The sequence below is a fragment of the Bidens hawaiensis genome, unplaced genomic scaffold (genome assembly GCF_021521415.1).
Source record: "Bidens hawaiensis isolate Kalapana, Puna unplaced genomic scaffold, B.hawaiensis_p1.1 tig00007800_1, whole genome shotgun sequence".
In the NCBI taxonomy this organism is placed as follows: domain Eukaryota; kingdom Viridiplantae; phylum Streptophyta; class Magnoliopsida; order Asterales; family Asteraceae; genus Bidens; species Bidens hawaiensis.
This window is the reverse complement of record NW_027491541.1, coordinates 324,403-347,875: the sequence shown is the minus strand read 5'-3', so window position 1 is coordinate 347,875 and position 23,473 is coordinate 324,403. Positions and strand designations below refer to the sequence as shown.

The 23,473-nt window shown below is 33.0% G+C and overlaps 1 pseudogene; it reads right to left on the bottom strand.

Annotated features, from left to right (window-relative positions):
* Window positions 1-425: 425 nt before the first annotated feature.
* The window catches only part of LOC143636135 (protein ZINC INDUCED FACILITATOR-LIKE 1-like), a 37,304-nt pseudogene continuing 14,256 nt past the window's right edge, over window positions 426-23,473 (bottom strand).

Here is a 23,473-nt window from a genome sequence, read left to right as displayed (position 1 = left end):
TGTTTTGATTTAACATTTTACATTACATTTTTTTGGGGTGTGGGGGAAGAAGAAAAAGAGGATTGAAATTTATTACGGTCTCTAAAACTGATGCTTGTTTTACTTTACGGTAAACACTTTACATATGTATTTCGCATTTGCTACAATTGTTGTTAGTATGCGAAGTAAAGAAGACTCAATAAAATAAAAGAAATGAACCAGGAATAATAGAAGAATACTTTTTTGAGAAAAATGATTTGAGATTTGTACACTTAAAACCCGATTAAGCCTATGACAAAATGCATAACAAGTTGAGAACCACAACTTAAACATAATTAATATAATACAACACAAAGCTAGAAGACCTGTATGTTTGACTTTATATAAAGTCAGCATAAAAGATGTTATTTTTGGCGATTAGAGCACCCAAAACATACAACCCTTGGATTCCTATAGGAAGACATCTTTTTGTGTATATATATTTTTGGGTTCAACTAGTAATGGTTTGAGATTAAAAATGGCTTAAAAGTCAGTAGAACTCCAATTCCTTCAATCACATTCAGTAAAAAAAATATCATCTGGTCGCCTGAAATTAATAAATTAATAAAATATAAACAAAATTACTTTACATCTAACTTGTTTAATAAACAAGGTGTCTTTGGGTCAATTTGTTAAACCTGTTTGATTAAATTGGTCATGTTTATGTTGACACGTGTAACACATTTACAATTGTTTATACCATGTGTACTAGTCGCCAGCAGTTAACTTGTTTTGATAAGTGGGTTAAACGTGTCGTGTTCATGTTACACTATTTCAACTATATCCTATTAGGGTTGATGTATATGACACAAAAAATAGCATTTTCATGTGAAGAGAATAATAAACCGAGTAAAAAGTACATACCAAGAAGAAATGTAGCATTTTGTCTCTTTTGGGACCATGACAAACTACAAACATAGAAAAGTTAGATATAATTTGATTTGATTTGATTTGGGTCTAATTTGATAATACGGTATGTAAATATGAGAGTATTAAATAGATGAGTACTCACAGTGCTCCACCACAAGCTGGACCAATGGCTTTGCAAAACGACTGCAAAGTCATGGCTATACCATTGGCTGCACCTCTTTGATGTGAATCCTGTTATTTATGTATACAATATTAATAACTTATGAGCCTGCAAATGTTTTAAAAATAAAGAAAATAGCTTTGGAAGAACTAATATTACCACAGCTTTATTTTGCAGCAAGAGCGTGCCAGTTATGATGGACACCTTGTAAAAGTGTGAAAGTAAAGTTAAATGGCAACATGATGCATAAAAAAATTGATCCATGAAAAACTTACTGATAAAACGTTCTTCACGATCGACGAAACATTTAATGTAAAAGTGAGCATGAAGCCTGATAATAACGCTATGTATGGATACGATGTGAGTAAAGGTATAGACAAAACTATTAGAATTATAAACATTATTAGGATATATTTTATTTGTAACATACTTATTAGTCTTGGGTTAAAATTGTATTTTAGAAGTTAGGTTAATTTGTTGCAGCCGTCAATTATTTTGTAACTGCCATAACGGTTATAGCAACGGTTAACCTTCTTGTTTTGTATAAATACTTGATCGATTCTCTGGTATCAACACCAAGATCGATCCTACGTTAATAATCAGAAAGTTTATATATTATAAATTCTTGTTGTTCATATAAATCGCATATACTGTGCTCTTTGATTTCCAAGAATCTGGTATCAGAGCCACTGTTATCTCCCTATCGAATCAACCCAATATGCACCAAATAAACTCTTTCTCATCATGATGCCTTGCCAACACTGCATTATCGAACAACGTAAGATCAAACACAGAAGGGGCAGAAGGAAGCAACAACGCTGTTATTTCTGCAAAGAACTTGGGCACTTCATCGCCTATTGTCCGATTAAAGAAGATCATAAGGCCAGGGAATTAATAAGTCAATCCTTAGATGTGGGAACCAGAAATCATTCCAACACTAAAAATTATCAGGAAGATTTGTTGGTGGCAGGTTCAGACAAAGGTTTATGGGCAAATATGTGGTACATGAGTTATACTATCAACCATCATAGATCGGGTAATTTATCAATGTCCAGTTTTATCAAAAGTTCTTATGGAATAGAAACATGTATTGAAGGGACATGGAAAATATTTATTAGGGGATTAGGAACGGCAAATGTTTAAGCAAAAAAAGAAACTTTATTTATCCCTAACGTTTTTTATGTTCCTAATGTTGACAAATATATCCTAAGTTATGATAAATTAATCCTTCAAGGGTATGTAGTAAAAGTTGACGGGTTCATTGGTCGTATATTTCAAATATTTAAAGGTCCAAACATTATAAATAGTCCGGATGATATAGAGGATAACCAAGGAAAAAGGCTTGTCTTGAATATAGAAAAGAAAGATAAGATTCAGGATTATGTTGATAAATGCAATAAGGATTATGAAAATTTCTTGAAGTTAGGGAAGGGAAAGTTTGTGAAGAAATATAATGGGAGTTCGTTAGAAAACTATATGGAGAACATAAGTCTTGATTGTGAAAAATTTAATTGAAATGAAGCAATCATACATGCCTTAGAATTTAGAACGTTTGATGATAGTGTTGCCCTCATAAATCTAATCGATGATTCGTAGTTTTTCGTTGAATATAAGGAACTTTTAAGAAACAAGTTCGAAATGATGATACATTGGTTCCTCAATGATCATCTTTCCTTAAATCGGCTAGTGCCACCATACAACAACCAAAACAAAAAGGTGGAGTTATTAGATCTATATATTGTTGTAAAAAGAGAAGGAGGACATGAGAGAGTGGATGAAAAAGGATTGTGGATAATGGTTGCAAAAGATATTGGCTTTCGAGTGGTATGATGGACATGTTATGAAACTAATCTATGCAAAATATTTGGATGTATATGAGTTTGAATGCAGGTCATATACAAACAAAGAAGTAACAGGAAGGAGTCATAAAGAAAATGAAGATGTAAAAAAGCCACAAGCCTGGACAGAAAATTTGGAAAACAAAGACTATAACGGGTCAAATGAATCAGATGCAAATGTTGAGATAGATAGGAGACTAAAGGAATCACATGAATATGCTTTATTCATGGGAAATGATTGGATTGGAGCAAACAATATATTCAAGAAACGAAAGGAAGAACACAAGAAACGTAGAACAAACTTCAATGCTGCAAAGATAGCACTGGATGAAGCATTTCAAAGTCTACCAAAGAATAAGACCTTCCTTAAACCTAATTATGTTTAGGGGAGTGTATTTGAATTATAAACATTATTAAGATATATTTTATTTTAACATACTTATTAATCTAGGGTTAAAATTGTATTTTAGAAGTTAGGTTAATTTATTGCAGCCATCAATTATTTTGTAACTGCCATAACGGTTATAGCAGCAGTTAACCTTCGTGTTGTGTATAAATACTTGATCGATTCTCTGGTATCAACACCAAGATCGATCCTACATTATTAATCATAAAGTTTATATATTATAAATTCTTGTTGTTCATATAAATCGCATATACTGTGCTCTTTGATTTCCAAGAAAAACCTACACGTACCAGAGATAGTTGTGTTAACTTAGTTAATTTGGTGTCTTTTGATTCTGAAAGCTAAACAAACTCTTCTTTTAAAAACTATGTATATGTATTTTACCTTTTCACAAAACTAAAATTGAATCACAAAGTACAATTATTATCATATGTTAAGAAGAATTTGTGAACAAGCGGTTTTAACTTTTAAAATCAAAGGAAAGACATCTAAGGAAAACTGCATACTCCTGAGATACGAGCTACATCGATGGGTCCACATATCTCTTGTGCAACGGGATACATTGAAGTTTGGAAAATAAGAAGGCCCACCCCTAAAAATAAGACTTATGTGATTAATATAAACCGTAAAATCATAAATTAAGGTTTAAAACTTTATATTTAGATCTAATGCAACTTCAAAACTTAACCTGAGATAGACAGAACTGTGCCAACATCTTCAGTAGTATAGTTGAGCCCCCCCTAAACTCTTAGGGCTCACATCCCATAAAGAGAAAACCTGTTAAACAAGAAAAACCGACACCATTTATAAATGTTTGATCATTAAGAACAGAGTTGCAATTAACATACAGATTTTAGATCACCTCTGTGTAAGCCAAGTCATGAAGCGAAAAATTGCCATATATAATGACATAAGACATTAATGGCTAGTTTTTTAGGAGGCTTATAAAAGACGAATCATTGTTTTCAATTGTATTTTCCTCGGCATCAAAATCACATAAAGTAGACTCCAATGTTAGGGGTAATAAGAGAAGAACAAGAGAGATTTTGTGACAATTTTCTGGTTTATATTGAATTTCAAAAAAACTAGTTACAAAGAGGAAATGAAAGTACTGTGAATGAAAAAGTGATGATAAAAAACAAACTAGCCTATCACTTAAATAGATAAAAAAAACTGTAAACAACCCACGTAGCATAGCATGAACTCCATGTTCTCCATTTACTCTTTCAAGTAACTTCCAACTACTTATCCCACTTTTTCGTACAACTTGTTTCCTAAGTCAACATTAATTTAACATTTTCCCCCCTAATGTTGACCTGGATCTTCATCCTCATCCATACCCAACAAAGCTCTCATTTCACAAAACTTGACCCGACCCAATGCTTTGGTCAGTATATCAGCCTTCTGCAGATTCCCGCTCACATGTTCCACATGTACCTGCCCTCGTTCTACACATTCACGTATGTAATGGTACTTTGTGTCTATATGTTTACTACGCCCATGCAAAACAGGGTTTTTCATAAGAGAGATGGCCGACTCGTTAACAACTAACAGTTGACAACTTCAGGTTGATTACCCTTTAAATCGCCGACCAAATTTCTTAACCAAATGGCTTGACACGCTGCAGAAGTGGCAGCCATAAATTCTGCCTCACAAGAAGATAAGGCTACAGTTCGCTATTTCTGAGATGACCAAGTTATTAGATTACCTGAGTAATAGAACACCATACCACTTGTGCTTCTTCGATCATCCAAATCGGTTCCATTGCTACTGTCACAATAGCCCACAAGTTTTCCATCTCCACCTCTTATATACTTCAGCCCGTAATTAACAGTACCTTTCACGTACCTCAGAATCTGTTTGACTGCTGCAAGATGGCTTTCCTTTGGCTTCTCCATGTACCTACTGACCGCTCCAATCGGGAACCCGAGATCCGGCCTGGTGTGGATCAGATAACGAAGACTACCAATGAGGCTCCTGTATTCAGTTGGGTACACATCTTTCCCGTCTTCATCTTTCGCCAAACTTATCTTGTACTCCATTGGCATTTTTGCCGGATTACAACCCCACATACCAGCCATCTGTAGGATCCGTTTGGCCTAACCAGACTGCTTTATCGAAATGCCATCCTCTTTCTGATCTACTTCAATACCTAGGTAGTAAGACAATCTACCCAAGCCACTCATATCAAACACCGTTTTCATTTTTTTCTTGAAATCATTGATCTTCTTCTCATCTGTTCCGGTCACAATTAGATCGTCGACGTAAACACCTACAATGAGAGTACACCTGTCAAAACCCATTTCTTTCAATACTTCATCCAACCGAACATTCCAAGCTCTCGGCGCTTGTCAAAGCCCAAACAACGCCTTTTTCAACTTATACACCATATTCTCCTTATTCCGGATCACAAACCCATCTGGCTGTCTCACATAAACTTCCTCATTTAGAACACCGTTTAGAAAGGTCGATTTGACATCTAGGTGATGAACAAAACAACCTTCCTTTGCTGCCATAGCCAGGAGTAAACGAATTGTTTCCATTCGCGCCACCGGTGCGTATACCTCATCAAAGTCGATTCCTTTCTTTTGCACGTACCCCTTTGCAACTAACCAAGCCTTGTGCTTGAGCACCTTACACTTTGCATCCTTTTTCAGCTTGAATACCCAATTTAGCCCAATTTTCTTGTGCCCGATGGCAATTCGACTAAGGACCAAGTTTCGTTTTGTTGATTGAATTCAACTCAGTCTTCATGGCATCCAACCAATCTTGTTTTTTAGTGGCTTCTTTATACGTGGTTGGTTCACCATCAACCAACAACAATTGAACAAGATTATCTTCTATAGGCTTGGTTTCTTCATATAAATCATTCAACGATCGAAACCCCCGAAGCGGTGTATGATCATAGGATGATCGTTCCACCGGGATGGTGTTGCTAGGGTTCGATGTTGAAAGAGACGGACTAATCTGTTCATCTAGAGAATCAATGAGATGTGAGGGTGCAACATCATTACCTTCATTGTTATCATCGATTTTTTAAAATAACCTAAGTCATCAGTTGTTGCCTGGGCTTGTATGTTGACTTGAGCTACATTTGGCCCAATCTGCTCACTTTGGGCTTCAGTCCAAACCCATTGTCTCTTTTCATCAAATTTTACATCCCGTGACACACAAATTTTTCGTTTGTTAGGGTTGTACAAGCGATAAGCTTTACTCCCTTCCTCAACACCTAGATACACCATGGGAATACACCTGTCATCCAACTTTGAAGTTTGGTCAGAAGGTTTCTTTACGAACGCCACGCAACCAAACACTTTCAGATGATGAAGTGTTGGTTTTCTTCCCTTCCAACCTTCATATGGGGTCATACTTTTCACTGAATTTGTAGACATCCGATTAAGTAGATAAACGACATGTCACACCGCTTCCCCATAACACTTTCGGTATGCCTTCAATCGCCCGATCGCTTCCTCGAACAACATCGAATCTATATCCGAACACTGTTCTATGGATGCAACCGATTGAAAATACTTCTCCAAAACCGAATCAAACAACTTTCTAACCAACACGTCTTCTTCAAGAGTCTCCCCAAGGCTACTGTACCTTGAGATCATCCCACTCAACTTCCCGGCGAACGCATCCATACTCTCTTCGTCCTTCATCTTTAACGAATCAAACTCCCTCTTGAGAGTATGTAACCGTGCTCGCTGCACTCTTTCGGCACCCAAGTACCGGGTTTTTAACGAGTCCCGGATTTCCTTTGCTGTCTTTTTCTTTGCCACCTGCAACAAGACATCCTCCGGGATCGCTTGAAAAACGAAGGCACGAGCGGTTTTATTCTTCTTTTCGTCATCTACTGTATCGACCGATGGCTCAATGGATTCCCACAGTCCTTGGGCATCCATCACAGCCTCCATCTTGATCGCCCATGTGGTGTAATTGCTCGCCGTTAACGTTGGGATTTGAAGGGATACAGAACTGGTTTCTTTGGGGGGTGTTGAGGTTGTAGCGACGGCTGACATGTTGTTGAATCTGAGATATTTTGGCACACACGAACCTTGAACGCTCTGATACCAAATTTAGGGGTAATCAGAGAAGAACAAGAGAGATTTTGGGACAATTTTCTGGTTTATATTGAATTTCAAAAACAACTAGTTACAAAGAGGAAATGAAAGTACTGTGAATGAAAAAGTGATGATAGAAAACAAACTAGCCTATCACTTAAATAGATAAAAAAAAACAAATTGTAAACAACCCACGTAGCATAGCATGAACTCCATGTTCTCCATTTACTCTTTCAAGTAACTTCCAACTACTTCTCCCACTTTCTCGTACAACTTGTTTCCTAAGTCAACATTAATATAACATCCAAGTCATTCTATAAAAGTGTAATGTTTCCTGCAGTTTAAATTAAATTATAAAAAGTTCATGTTAAGAATTAAGGAAATGGTAATTAGGAAATTGTACGGGAAGCCAAAATGCACCGATGGTCACAAAAAGTGCAAAAATGGAGATACAAAGGCAAGGCAACAAATATGGAAATCTGCATCACAAGTCATAAGTAAATTGAATAAATAACTATAATATTTGGAAATAGTGTCTTACTGTCAAGGAATCAAGAAGCAAGCAAAACGGTAACTTTACCTCCCAAATAAAGAATCCGGAGATTCTAGACTTGGAAAATTCTCTGCAAGGCTAAATATATAACAACACGAAAAGAATAAAAACATTAAAAGGCAATACTGATTATTATATTTACCCAAAAAACATATTATGTATGACATATACAAAAACTGTCCAAGGAAACCACCCAATGCTGGGCCAATGATTAATCCTATGCCCCATGATGTACTAACCTAAAGCAAGTGACACATGTTGGTATAAATCAAGATTGAAATACAATCGTGAATTGAATTAACATTATTGAATGCGTTCTTGTTGTGTTTACAACTATAACATGTCGATACACATATACTCACCAATCATTCTGAAATCAAGAGTAACTGCCTAAACCTATGCTAATGGATAATTGCGTAGTCTTGTTACATAACAAAAATTAATATTACTAATAATACTTATACGTACGTTCAAAATGATGTTTCATATATAGCATCAAATATGCGTTTCTGCTGAAGATATGTCAACGGATATCCAAGAGAGATTTGATAAAGAGAGTGCACCAAGAGCATATGAGTTGAAGCAAGCCAACAGCACAACTCAACAAAACCGTGTTTCGATTTCAACCTATTACACCAAGGTCCGCTCAGTATGGGATGAAGTAGATTCTATGCTTCCCATACCACTATGCACTTGCAGTGCTTGTACCTATGGTCTTGGGCAGAAATTAAGTGACTTGAAGGACAAAGAGAGGTTGTATGAGTTCCTAATGGAGCTTGATAATGACTATTCGATAATAAGCGCTTAGATTCTCGCCACGAAACCCATACCTTCATTAGGAACTGCCTACCACCTTGTTGCAGAAGACGAGCAACAAAGTTTCATCACAACCATAAAGAAGACAATTGTCAATCTAACAGCCTTACAAGCATATGTTTCTGGGAAGCGTGATAAGAGCCATAAAAAAATAAGGTTGTACAGAAAGACTCTAAACAGACAGTTAGCGATCAGATTAAGCATTGCACATTTTGTGGTAGAGATGGGCACTACCAGAGACAGATGTTTCAAACGTATCAGTTTTCCAGAATGATGGCCTGGCAAAAGAGAGCAACGTGAATAAAATAAACCGAAGGCGGAGATGGTTGAAGCCGAACCAAGCCAGGTGCTAGGCCTAAACACCGATCACTATGAACAATTCACATATAAAATGCTTTTCTGGGAACAAAGAAATGGCGGGTAATGACTCGCTTTCTAAGGCTAATTAATGTAACAGCTGTAGTTGATAAAGGTGGGAAATGGATAATTGATTAAGGTGCCACTGATCTCATAAAACTTATAATGAGCATGTTTTATATAACAAGACGAAATCCAACATTAAACCACCGTCACAATTCTTACCAAGGATTCGATAACAGTTGAAGGAATAGGTGATTGTACCTTTCCAAATCAAACTAGGATTAGATGGGTCCTACATGTCTAAATTTCAAACGCTAACTTGTTATCTGTTAGCAAATTATCCTAAGATCTCCTGTGTTAATAACTATTTTCCTGATTTTGTACGTTCATCCAGGATTTACGTGTGAGGACATTTGATTGGAACGGGTAGACACAAAGTTGGTTTATATGAGACGAAGACGAAGAGCAATAAGAGGAAAGCAAGAGTCTAATAGACACATGGCATAAAAGATGTGCGCACGCTTCAGATGATAAACTCTCACATGTTTTTCTAAAGGATTTTTCTTTTAAAACCAAAAACTCTTTTTGTTATGTGTGTTAAAGCCAAACATACAAGATTTAATAGCGGAAGCCGTAATCATCGTTAACATCATTAGTGAATTCGTGTTGTTCATGTTGTATGTGTGTGTAAACAAACAAAGCATGCAATCGAATTCTTGTATGAACGAATGGATATTTTATTGAATATCTTGGTGAATGATACATTAGTACAATAGACATATTTATACACAAGCAAAATGGCGGTTAACCGTTTATAAGGGTTATACAGCCAGCCGCCATATTCTATCTATCTATCTAATAATAACAATAATAACATAATAACAATATAACATAAGTATAATACTAAGTTTAATTTATCATCTAATACTATCCCCTAAATTAAACTATCTTCGTTAGTCTTTGGCAGATTCCTTTTATGCTTCATATAGGGCTTCTTTGCTTCTTTAACATTAAGTCTTGTCTCCTTTTGGCTTAATCCATAAATGTTGCATAGTCCTCAAAAACTTTGTTTCTTGCAGTAGTGTGATTTCCATCCAACCTTTTGCTTGAAATAATGGATGCATGATCCTTTTCCATAAGTTTGTAGATCTTGATTAAGTACCCTCGTATTCGACATTGTTGTTCTTCCCATGTGTTTATTTTAATGATGACCACCTTATAACCTTCGTCTTTATATATGGTCTCACATTGAATAAAAACATTCATTGTATCCCATATAGAAGCGATAACTTCATCCTTAAATTTGATAAGACTATTATGAATTGTATGCCCCGGTTTTCGATAACAAAAATGTCTTTGTGGTTCCACTGTTTCTTGGTCGATTCTTGATCTTCTTGATTTCCGGAAATTTTCGTAACCAGGATCACTAAATTTCCTTTTTGTCACAAAGTGTCTTCCTTTTGCCACTTTAGCCTTTAATCTTTTGTCGCTAAAGTTTGTCACAAAATCTGATTTTGTTTTTCTTTTCTGTCGATGCAATGTTTCTTTTTCAATTGGTTGTAGTCTATCCTTTATATGAATTTCCATATCTTCTTTGAAGAACAAAGCATCGCGATTCTTATCGTTTGATTCCTTTATCGTTGTCAGTGACCGGTTGCGTTGGTCCCTTGATTTCTTTAGGCATGCAATACTCCGTGCATGATAATCTTTTTGTTCTTCGTCATCGCTGCATGTTCTTTTCTGGTGTCGTTGATAACCCATCAATTTCTCTTTCGATTCCGTATTCATATCGTTGTTTTGATCATCATAATCATCCTTGCTTTTGTCGCATTCTATTATCTTTAACTCATCAATCCGTCCAGGTTCAGATGTTTCACCATCGGAATGTTCCATTATCATTAATTCCTTTTCCAATTCTAAGATTGCAATTTCTTGTCTCAATTTTGCAATCGCGTGTGATCGCGGGGTTATACGATCGGGATCATTGTTGATTTCTCGCCCGTATTCGTATCCGTGTTTTACCGTCTTCATTCTTTTCTTCCCAAGATCATGTAAATTTGATCTTTTCTGTTCAATTTCCGACCGTGGCTCTGATACCACTTTAATAGCGGAAGCCGTAATCATCGTTAACATCATTAGTGAATTCGTGTTGTTCATGTTGTATGTGTGTGTAAACAAACAAAGCATGCAATCGAATTCTTGTATGAACGAATGGATATTTTATTGAATATCTTGGTGAATGATACATTAGTACAATAGACATATTTATACACAAGCAAAATGGCGGTTAACCGTTTATAACGGTTATACAGCCAACCGCCATATTCTATCTATCTATCTAATAATAACATAATAACAATATAACATAAGTATAATACTAAGTTTAATTTATCATCTAATAAGATTATGATTTCTTGTTAGTATTACTAAAAATTTTGTTATTGTTTTGAGTTATTGCAATCCAATGTTTTAAGAAAATACTAACACCTTCCTATTCATGCGGGGGTACTAATTTCTAACAATGGTGGATGAGTTTAGTAAGGGGTTTTGGTTTTTCTAACATCCAACCCCTCATATCACAAACATTGTTTGCTTTGCAACGGTGGACAACATCCAGGAAATCACGCATTTGTTTTTTTGGTTGCTACGGTAGAAACTTCCCGATAGGTCAACCATTCTGGTACTGCTCCACCTTAGCACACTTAACCATGGTCTATAAAGTTTCATGTGCTTCATAGCCAGCTAACCCAAAATGCATCGATGATTTAAGAGACATGACATTCGTTATGAATCAAGAATCTCTTTTTTCTACGACTGATGTCACGGACCTCATCACAAAGAAGGTTAATCAAATTAAATGAATGTACCGTTCAAACGACAGCCATTCAACATTCGCCAGTTGAAATGGCAAAACTCTAATTTAAATTATTAAATTTTTACTTGTTTTTTATTACTAATAAATTAAAATTTTTAAAATATGTTTACCTATAGTGGGTGTTCTCTAGTACTCAAGGAATGGAGATGAGAGGACGGCCTAGTGATACGTTAGTAAGCCAAATTAGTCAATAACAAAACAAGAAGTTAATATGATTTTTATTCTCAATAATAAAGAACAAGTTTGTAAAAAAGTATATGTATATTTTAGTATTTATTAAAATATTTTTAAAATTAATATTTGCCATTTGAAATGGCTAGAGTGAATAGTGTGTGGTCAAAAGAATGTATAAAAAAATGTGCCAGTCATCAAATCAGCCAAGGTAGTGTTCACTCTTGCCAGTTCAAACGGCGAATGTCGTAAACTATTAGCACTTGTCATTTCAAATGACGCATGTCTGCAAAGGTTTGAAAACACCATAGGAGTAGGCTATGTCGGTCCGTCGGTCAAACCAGCGAAAGAGAAAGTAGTGGAATCCGTCATTTGAAATGGCGGGACACCATATGAGAGTTTCCTATTTGAACTTTTTTTCTCAAATTGAACAAATAAATGACCACAATGGGCAAGGGTGTTCGACGAGCTAATTAGGCCTAGTATCTTTATGATCTAACATCCCTTACAAGATCAAACTCACATTGGGCCGAACAATACTGACTGTTCGCTAGTTTATGAGGATGAGTTGTCTTCTTTCAATAAAAGGAAACATGTTGTGGGACTTGAAATTCCAAATCAACAAACTGGTCACTACAAAATATTAACCGAAAATGTTGAAGTAGAAGAGCAAGCGGAGACAGAAACTAATTACTTTGAAACAAATGAGCTAATTAGATAAAAGAGAACCAAGGTTCGACCCAAACTTGTGGATGATTATGTGATAAAGCTCCCTCGTCAATAGACTATGCTATCCCCGCACTACAAAAAATTGACCTAAGGCAACCTTTATATCACAAAAAAAAGGGTTGCATTTGAAAGAAACAGTTGCATTATCTAACAAAAAGGTTGCACTAGGTCTAATGCAACTTTTTTTGTGAAATAAAGGTTGCCATAGACCAATTTTTTTGTAGTGCCGCTTACAATCCATAGTCCTCAACTATATATTCTATGGCTAAGTGTATGTTTCTAATGATAGTTTTCTGAAACTCACAAAACTTTTGTAGGATGGCCATCTCTTCAAATTATGAACCCGAGTTATTTAGCCAAGCTATGAAGTGTGAAAAAGTGGAAGGAGGCAACGAAGAAGAAATCGAAGCCCTCGAAGAAATGGAACGTCGTACTTTGAAGAATTACCAAACGGGAAATGTGCTATTGACTCAAATTTGGTTTCAAAGACAAAATACAAACCCAATGGCGAGATTGAACGTTACAATGCTCGACTCGTTGTAAAGGGTTGCACGAGAATAGAAGGTATCGACTTTCATGGTACCTTTGCACTGATAACTAAGCCCGTCACTTTTAAAACCTTGATTGTAGTAGCAATGAAAAGGAGTGGTTTATTCAACAACTTGACGTTAGTAATACCTTTTCTACATGGAAACTTAGAAGAAGAGGTTCACATGAAGATTACCCAAGATTTTTTCACAACAAATGAATCGAGAGTATGTAAACTAAAGAAGTTGACATGTAGTCTAATGCAAGCCCCCAAGAATAAGTACCAAAGATTCATTGTTTCTCCTGTCAACATTGGTTTCAAACAATCCAATGTAGATCATTCGCTATTCAAATACATGAAATGCGACACCTTTGTTGCAGCTCTCATATATGTTGATGACCGCGTGATCATCACCTGGAATGATCACAAAAAAAAATATAATACACTAAAGTATTTTTGGGAATTGAAGTTGCTCGAACAAAAGATGGCTTAGTAATAAGTCAAAAGAAAATATACTCTTTAACATTTTAGTAGATTGCGGTATGCTTGGCTGTAGATGTAACAATCCAAAATGTGTGATTGAGAATGTGAACCATGGGAAAGTGAGTTTGTCTCACATTGGTGAAATGGAAAATGACTTGTTCCACATTGATAGAATGATTAACTTGTGAGCTCTTTATTGGGAGGACGGCTCACAAGAAGATATTCTTTTATAGCAAGACACATTCAATGGCATTAACGAGAGTGAGGAGCACCGACGCGCATGGGCACGGGCACGAGCGATGTGCGCAATGTGACGCTTTGATGGCACAATTGGCATTTCGCATCACCAAGAGCCACTTGAGAACAACCTTAGTATTTTTGCGGAGTGGGACCAGGTCATGACAAGTGTCAAGCCAATTGGTGAGTCAATTATGTCGCGTTACGCGATGGATAAATACAAAGCTCTTTGCGATACACGAAGGCAGTCTTCGCGCTATGCGACAGTTACTCAATTGACCCATCGCGCTACATGACGTGCTGGCTATGCATATGTGACATGTTGCATGCCACGTTTCAAGCCGCGTGGCATAGCTAAGGCTGACTCGGCAAGGTTATAAAGCCATCGCTATGCAATGGCCTCCTTTTTAGGTTGTCGCGATACGCGACTAATCCCTCGGTCAGCTATAAAAAGGAGGTAATCAGGGCATTGTTTTGTCGCTCATTCCTTACACTCTATCTCTTTTTCTCTTATATAGTGTGGGTATAATACCACTAGTAGCTGTAATGATACCATGCCCGATTGATCGAGACTTTGATACATGAATCCAAATCTCTACCTAAACAAGGTTAGACTTTGTGCCATCGTGTAAAGTTTTCAATCTCGTGATTAAGCATTTCAGTTTATATTGATAAGTACTACAATATATTAAATTAGGTGCTTAACACCAGGAAACTCGTAATTTGTAAACTTATAAGCTGAGATATTCAATTTTTTGTACAACTCACAATTTTGTGAGATGACAATTTTCCAAACCTATGATTGAGATTTTTAAACCCGTATAACTCATGATAGAGTATAACAGTCCAAATGTTTTCAAAATTTTGCAAATGATTTTCATCATTACAGTGATTAAAATATTGTAGAATCAATGGGTGGTTACTACTGGTATTGTGTGGTTTTGTATACAATTTTTACTTATTCTTTACTTATAGGACAAAGAGTTAGCCAATAAGTAATATGACCATAGTCACATACTGTCGAGTGACAAGTACCCTTTTGGTTATTTGTAAGTAAGAAAATGTAATAACATCTGTTGTATTGTAAAAATGTTTCACTTTCAAGTGAATGTACTCACTGGCATTTCCCGTGCATCAAACATTTTTTAAACGTGTTTCAAATGACTTGTTGTGAAAGAAACATGAACGGTGCCACACGGCACCTCACCTTAAATAAGTGGTTTGTCACCAGAGTAAAGAAATATGTTTTGTAAATTGGGGTTTATCCCTATAAAACATATGCTTGTATAAAAATGGCTATTTGATGTATATGAATTTATACATCTTTTCAGCACTAAATTATCCCTATATAAGCGTAATATCGGCAAATATATTAGAATAAATAACCACTAATGTTTATGATTTCTATCTACAGGTAAATACAGCCCTAATGAATAAAAGGAGCTGATATACGAAGAAAAATGGAGATAAATGATGAAAAAGACTCAACACGCCACATGGTGAATCAAGACATGGCCATGCCTAGAGCATATGAAGTAAAGACAAAAATCAAGAAGCCAAAACATGGTCATGTTAACCTAGTGACACCCATTTTATCAAGAACAAGAGAAAAAGACAAAATAGAATATTCTGAAGCAAAACACGGCCATGCCTTCCCAAAACACCGCCATGCCTTCATTACAAGAGAAAATAACAAAATTGGATGAAATTTGGACTGTTGTGGACTCAACACGGTTGTGCCTTTCTTAACATAGTCGTGTTAACCCATGTTGTACGAACTGATGATGAAGTATTTAATGGAGCAGGACAAAAAAAAGTCACCACACCCTTATTATGCTCAACACGGTCGTTCTAAGGACACCAGGACAGCCTACAAATTGAATGTTCATCTCCTTCGTTCAATACACCTTTCTGCCTTATTAACTCCACTTCAACCACCTCTTTTCACCGCCATTAATAAGGAAATTAATCTCATCCATCCAACCCTTGAATATTAAGAAGATTAAGCTCTTGGAAGAAGTCATTAACATCAAAGATTAGTCACCCAAGTTGGTTAGGTTGTTTCAATTTGATCATGTTTGTATCTATTACTTTGATTATTAACATTATGTTTATTATTGGCTAAACTTTCATAGTATCATCTTGGTTATTAATGAATCTTTAGTAAAGTTCAATAATCATAGTTAACATGTGATCGGTTTTAATTTGTAATGGTTATGTAACAACCACCACTTGATGAAAAATGTTAAAATACTCTTAAAAGATACCCCAAGTGCCAAGCTTGACGATAAGCAGAGAAACTGTTAGTCTTGCGAAGCCTTGGTGAACCCTAAAATAGACACCAAGTACTGAACTTGACGATAATCCGGGAACTGCCACTCTTGTAAGGGCTTGGTTGTTAAATTAAGAATCTTTAAATGAGCCGCCAAGTTACAAGGTTGAGGTTAAGTCGAGAAATCACCATTCTTGTAAGGGCTTGGTCGGGAAAAAAACATGAATCATAATATTGACATGGACCAAGTGGAATATTTGTAGTAGTTAGTCATTTTAAATGGGACTTATCAACAATGTTTGTGGAGAGGGATTGTTGATATTCACCCACTTAATTCGGTTAATTACTCGTTGAATGAGTGTGCAACATAACCTATTTTAACACCTCTTGGATGGTTATTACATGAGTTCTATAATTGTCCAAGAGTTGTGTGGATTAAGATTTGGTAATTCAAGGTTAATCCATTACAACTTAACTAATATTAATTGATATTTTAAGTATAATACAAAGTTTATTTTCACTAAAGTATCAATGACAATTCACTTAGTAATTTAAGGGATTGTCTCATCTTTAAAGTGAGTTATCTTATTAATATTTATCATAAACCACGCACTTACATAAAATGATGTTTTAGTGGAGGTCATGAAGTTATGCTTATCTCTTTCTTTAATTATCAAGGAATAACATGACTTAGGAATAAGGTGTTATTCCCACATTTAATCACTATAGCACGCTAGTATCACATGTTTACTAATTCATTTTTAAAGTGAAGTTAAGAAGAGTTTAAACCAAGATAATACACTTTAATATTTGATCTTTTGTCTAAAAATATTAAAGCCCAAAAATATTGTCTTTTAATTTATGTTTTTAATTTCTGCCTAAACTTGCATATCAAAACCAATACTATTATGATATTCACTTCCGGTTGGAATACAACGATTTAGTAGTAAAAATCAAACAAGTGTGTCCATGGATCGATACTTGGTTCTAGCCTATACTTTATTACATAAACAATAGGTATACTTGCCTATTTATGTGTGGTTTAGTTAAGATAATAATCATTTAATAAATTTAAAACTAGACATTGTGTGAACAAAGCTTTGAAAAACTTAACACTTTTTCTACTATATCCGCATTGCATCAGTATTATCCCCAGTTTATGAAAAAAGAATCACAATCTTTTTACACTCTGGTAATTTTTCTAAACTACGGTCCTAATGAATTTTTCCGCTGCCAAATAATTTAATCAACATCGATACCACAGCTCACATTCGTGGCCCTGCCCGGGAAGATGATTAAGAACCTCATGTTGATGCGCACAAGTTTCGAAGGTTGATAGGTAGACTTCTCTACCTTTTTTTAACGAAGGAGAATCTCTGTGCGAACCTACCCTTTCCGGAGCTACGTTCAAGGTCGACTCCTCGACCGCTATGAGACCATACCCTGCTGATGTGCGGAAACCAGATGGAATCCATAAACTCTCGCCCAACGGCGGGTTCAAACGCGGAACTAAAACCCTAATTCGTTCATTCACCTAGATGCCCATGGAAATGGCTCAAGTGGGAATCAAATATGTGTCTCCAATCTCAATCAACCGCGAGACCCAGTTGCTTTTCCGGAGGGTTTGGCGAGGGTGTGCAAACCATCTTACCATTAGAACCACACAAGACTTGATATCTCTTATTCTGTGAACATCTTGAGTCAACTCGTTATTGACTCGAGACAGACACACGTGGATGTTGCCACTCATGTTCCGAGATACCTTAAAACGTTATCAATGAATCCTTCTTTCTATGGAAGAAGGAACGAACTTTACTATCTATTGTAACTTAGGTTGGCTTGGTTGTCCTCTTATTAGGCGGTCAAGAACCGGCTACTTACTCGTGTTGGGTGGTGTGCCGGTTTCATGGTAACTAAAGAAACAATCAGTCATTTCTCGCTCATCATCGGAAGCTGAATATTATGCCATGGCGATCAGCGTGAGTGAAATCTTATTAACGAGATGGCTCATAACAGAATTTGGGTCTCCTGATTTGCGGCACCTCTTTCTTGTGATATTCTTGCACCCATCATATTGACAACCTTTGTTTGCATGAAGGGACCAAACATGTTATTTTGTTAGAGAAAGGGTGAAGCCAATAGTAGTGTGGCTCATTCACATTGACACATAATTACATATTGCTAATTTATTGACTACACCCCTTGGTGCGTTACAATTTTATAACCTTCTTGACAAGCTAGGCATTTGTAACTACCTACATGAGTACTAGAGGGAGTATTGGATATTATTTTTGGATCACGTTTACTTCCTTAGCTCATTGTAAACATCATAGTTTTTTTACCATTCTATCGTTATATATCCTTTTAATCCTAAAATATCAAAATTATCAATATTACGAAATATCAAAATAAAAAGGAGTCGTTGCTTACTGCCGATAATCCTAAAGCTTGATGTTCTTCCGGGAAAATTTCACATGCATACGCCTGTTTGCCAACATGTAAGGGAACAAATCAGATACTAAAATCTAAACATATATACTACAAAATGTAAGATAAGGAATGCACCTTTATCGTTCCGAGTAACCCACTTAAAATGCCAAGAAGAAACCTTGTAACAATAGCCATCCAATAGTTGACACTAATACCGAAAAGTGTGTTGAAAATAACCCTGAAAGAATATGAATATTTAGGAGGACAAAAGGTTGAGATGCACAAAGTGGTTTCAAACAGCTACAAGTGAAAGTAGTTACTCACACCGATGATGTGCTTTCAAGAATAATTGGTTTTCGACCATATCGATCAGCCACTACTCCCAGAAGATGGATGTCAGTGCCCTTCCAACCATATATGCCGACCCTTCATAAATTGTAACTATTATATACTATACATATTACGGGTAAAGTTAAAATACAAACGACAACAAAAATGAGAAGGGTGAGAAGAAATCTAGTTCATTGGTCTTACTAGATTAGTATTCGTGTTACACACGATGGAAAATATTTAAAAACATAATATATATATATATAACATCACATAAATATAAATTTAATGAAATGCAAATGTTATACTTATAAATACATGATAATTTTACATGAATTATAAGACATCATAACTTATATAAATCAAATACAAAGACTAACAAAGATAAATGAAAAGTTAAAAGATTTTATAACTTACACCATCGTACAATATTAAGCAAACAAAGGAAATTAGTCTCCAAATCAATAAAATAATTCTACAATGTCGATTCAACAAAGCTTCTATCTCAATTTTGATTCAAAAAATAAACTCTATCTAAGACATTTGTTACGCACCAATAACTGTAATGTTTATTACTCTAAGATAATACCCGTGTTTATTTACACATTAATTAAAAACATTTATTACACATCAATGAAAAAAATGAACAATATCTAACACATTTCTTTTTATAAGTATATTATAAAATTACGTTACAAAACAAATTATTATGACAATCAAAATCCTAAATTTGGTCTTTCATAATACTATAATTAATTGATATTTAAAATACAGTCTTAATCAATATTCAATAGATGACTATTAAAGAAACTTTATAATAGATGATGTATATAAATATGGTTGATGACTATTAAAAAAACTTTATAATTAATTTTATTTAAACGAATATAAGTTAAAAGTTACAAATAATTTTATTTCTAGTTAGAAATAAGTTATTGATATAGTTTTGATAACATAATTAAAAGTGCAACATTTACTAAATAGATAACTAATTAATACAAGTCAATTTTTTTAAGTAATTTTATTTAATATAACGATAACTTTGGTAATGCGGTTATTATTGATATAAAATGAACAAATGAAAGTTTAATATATTTAAGCGAACGATTATTATTGATATAATCGTTATTATTGATATCTAGATTAGAGCCCGTGTTACACACAGTTGAAAATATAAAACAATAACATAAGAACTTATAAAAAATATGCTTAATTTGTTCAAACCTAGGACAGAGTTTCAAATCCATAATAATCCAGCTACTATTTGAACTAACAATATACCAAAACATATTTATAATCTAATAATACAAAATAACAATATGGTACCGAACTACTAATTAAAAGTAAACTATAACCCACAACCTTCATCTCCTTAAAAACAATATGAAATTTGAAATGAATGATCAACTTTATATTGTGAGTCTTTAGGGTTTGCTTGGCTGTTGCAAATTCGAATTATTTCTAACAAAGGTCAAGCTATATATATATATATATATATATATATATATATATATATATATATATATATATATATATATATATATATATATATATATATATATATATTGTTGGTATCATTTAAGAACTCTAAAAAAGTTAAGAACTCTTAGGAACCCTTAACAACCAAACATTTTTTTAATTTTTTTTATATATTAACATTATTTAAGAGTAGTTTTATCATATTTTATATAAATTTTTTTGATTACATATATTCATCACAAGTTTACATATATGTAAAATTTATGTACTAACAAATTTACATAGGTGTCAAACAAAACAAAGATTTATATACAAACTAATTTTTAAAATTGTAATTATAGAAAATGATAAAACTAATCACAAAGAATATTAACATACAAATTTTTTATATAAAACGTTAGTTTTCAAGGGTTCCTTCAAGTTCTTAAATAATTTTACAGTTCTGTAATGATATTCATCATCATATATATATATATATATATATATATATATATATATATATATATATATATATATATATATATAGAGTTACTAAATTACCATCTTGAAAAAAAATCCACTTTTGAATTAAATAACCTAGTGAGTGACCCGTGTAACACATGAGCGGGAATTATAGAAAACGTAAAATATACATATATGTTTTAAATTAAAACGAATTGTAAATGTTATATTTATAAGAACGGATTATTTTAGATGAATTACAAGGTATTACATGATGAATATTAATTAAACGGTAATTGCATTATTTGAAATTAAAAGTAAAACTCCAATGTACAATTAATATGTTATAAACAAAATGGATTCATATCTTATAAACAATTACAAAAGTTTAAACAAACATACATATTATAATTATAACATAAAAAATGATTCATAAGATTTTGTTTCCAATGTGTTTCTGTTTTGAAATGAAAGTACGAAATAATTCGTAGTAGTTGTAGAGATTATAATTTTGGATTTAAAATTGAAATTGATTGGATAATAATTTTGAATTTCGGTTTGTTAATATTAACAAAATTGTAACTTAGAATTAACTGGTCAAGATTACTAAACTAAGAAACTTGTGATTATTTTACATTAATTTGAATGCATATTTTGATGAATAATATTGGTTAACATTTAATGATATTAAATGTGGGTGACGTGTATTATAGAAAGTTTATAAAAATGTTATTATATATTTTGAAAAACTATAATCTATATTTATAGAAGGTATAGAGATTTGGTCAACATATTAAAGTTTGTGAAAAAAATCTATATTAATCCGGAAAGTCAAATTGTAGAAATTGTAACAATCGGATTTGTATATTCAGTTAGATATACATATATATATATATATATATATATATATATATATATATTAACGTGTAAATTTAGAAATTGTTGGAAATACTTACTAATAGCTTTAGAAATTGTTAACTGGTTTTTGTTTTGTTACCTTTTAATGTAATTAAGTCTATTTATATTATAGTTTTAATCTTCCATAAATGGTATATTTTATTATAATATAAGATGTAAATATATATTCCATGTTAATTTTAATCTAATCATTATTATGGAAGATTAATTATCATTATTTCGTGATTTACTTATTTACTTATTTATCGATTATGTAAAATATATTATAAATAGAAATGATAAATAAATTTGTAAATTAAAACATATTATAATATAAATAGAAATCATATCGTTTTTTAATTGATTAAAAAACGGTAATAAAAGTAACTTTTCTTTAGTTTTAGTCAACTTATTATTATGTATATTTTAAATAAATATTTTCAAATTAACTTGTACAAAAAATAACTATATGGATAATAATTTTCAAATTATTTTAGTTAACATATACCAAAATATATATATGGATACTTATTTTTCAAATTAACTTTAATATTCAAATGACTTACCTTAATTCATCTAATTATTTACTTATTTAGAGTCCTATTACATTATATGACATCATATGATATTCAATTATAACATCATATGAAAAAAAAATTATGTTTGTAAAAATTAAGTTATTTTTATATTAACTTGTACAAAAAATATAACAAATTAACTTATTTACTTGATGGTCAAAAAACATTAAAATTAAGTTTAATATTAAGTTGAATATTTTCGAATAGCAAATAAACTTATTCACTTTGACTATCAATTAATTATTTTGAAATAATTCAAATTAAATTAAAAATCTGTTTGTTTATAAATTAAGGAAAGTCAAAGTATATAAAATGTGTTAATGGGATAATTAAAATATATAAATTACAATATTCATGTTAATTAGGTTATTTAAACAAATAAGGAAAGTCAAACTAAATAAATTGTATTAATGGGATAATTCATGTCTAATAGATTAACACACACCGGAAAAAAAATACAGATCAACTAATCTCGGATCTACGATATACAATAATATTTTCTTTTATGTAAAAAAATTTAAAATGAATATTCAGAATGAAATATACATCAATATTAAAATTAAAATAAATAAATATTATAAACTCATGATCAATATGGTTTTTAATATACGTTTTTTTAAGTAATTTTTGATATATTATTATTATCTAAATTTATGGTAAAAATTTTCAAATTAACTTATACCAAATATAGATATAAGAATAATAGTTTTTAAATTATTTTAGTCAACATATACCAAAAATATATGGATACTTATTTTTCGAATTAAATTTAATATTTTCAAATGACTTACCTTATTTCGTCTAATTATTTACATATTTACTTATTTTCAAACGACTTATCTAAATTTACTTATTTACTTTAATAATAACGTTTTAAGTTTAATACTTGAAGTAAAGGTATAACATTTGTACCAAAATATTTGTAATTTGTACTTTG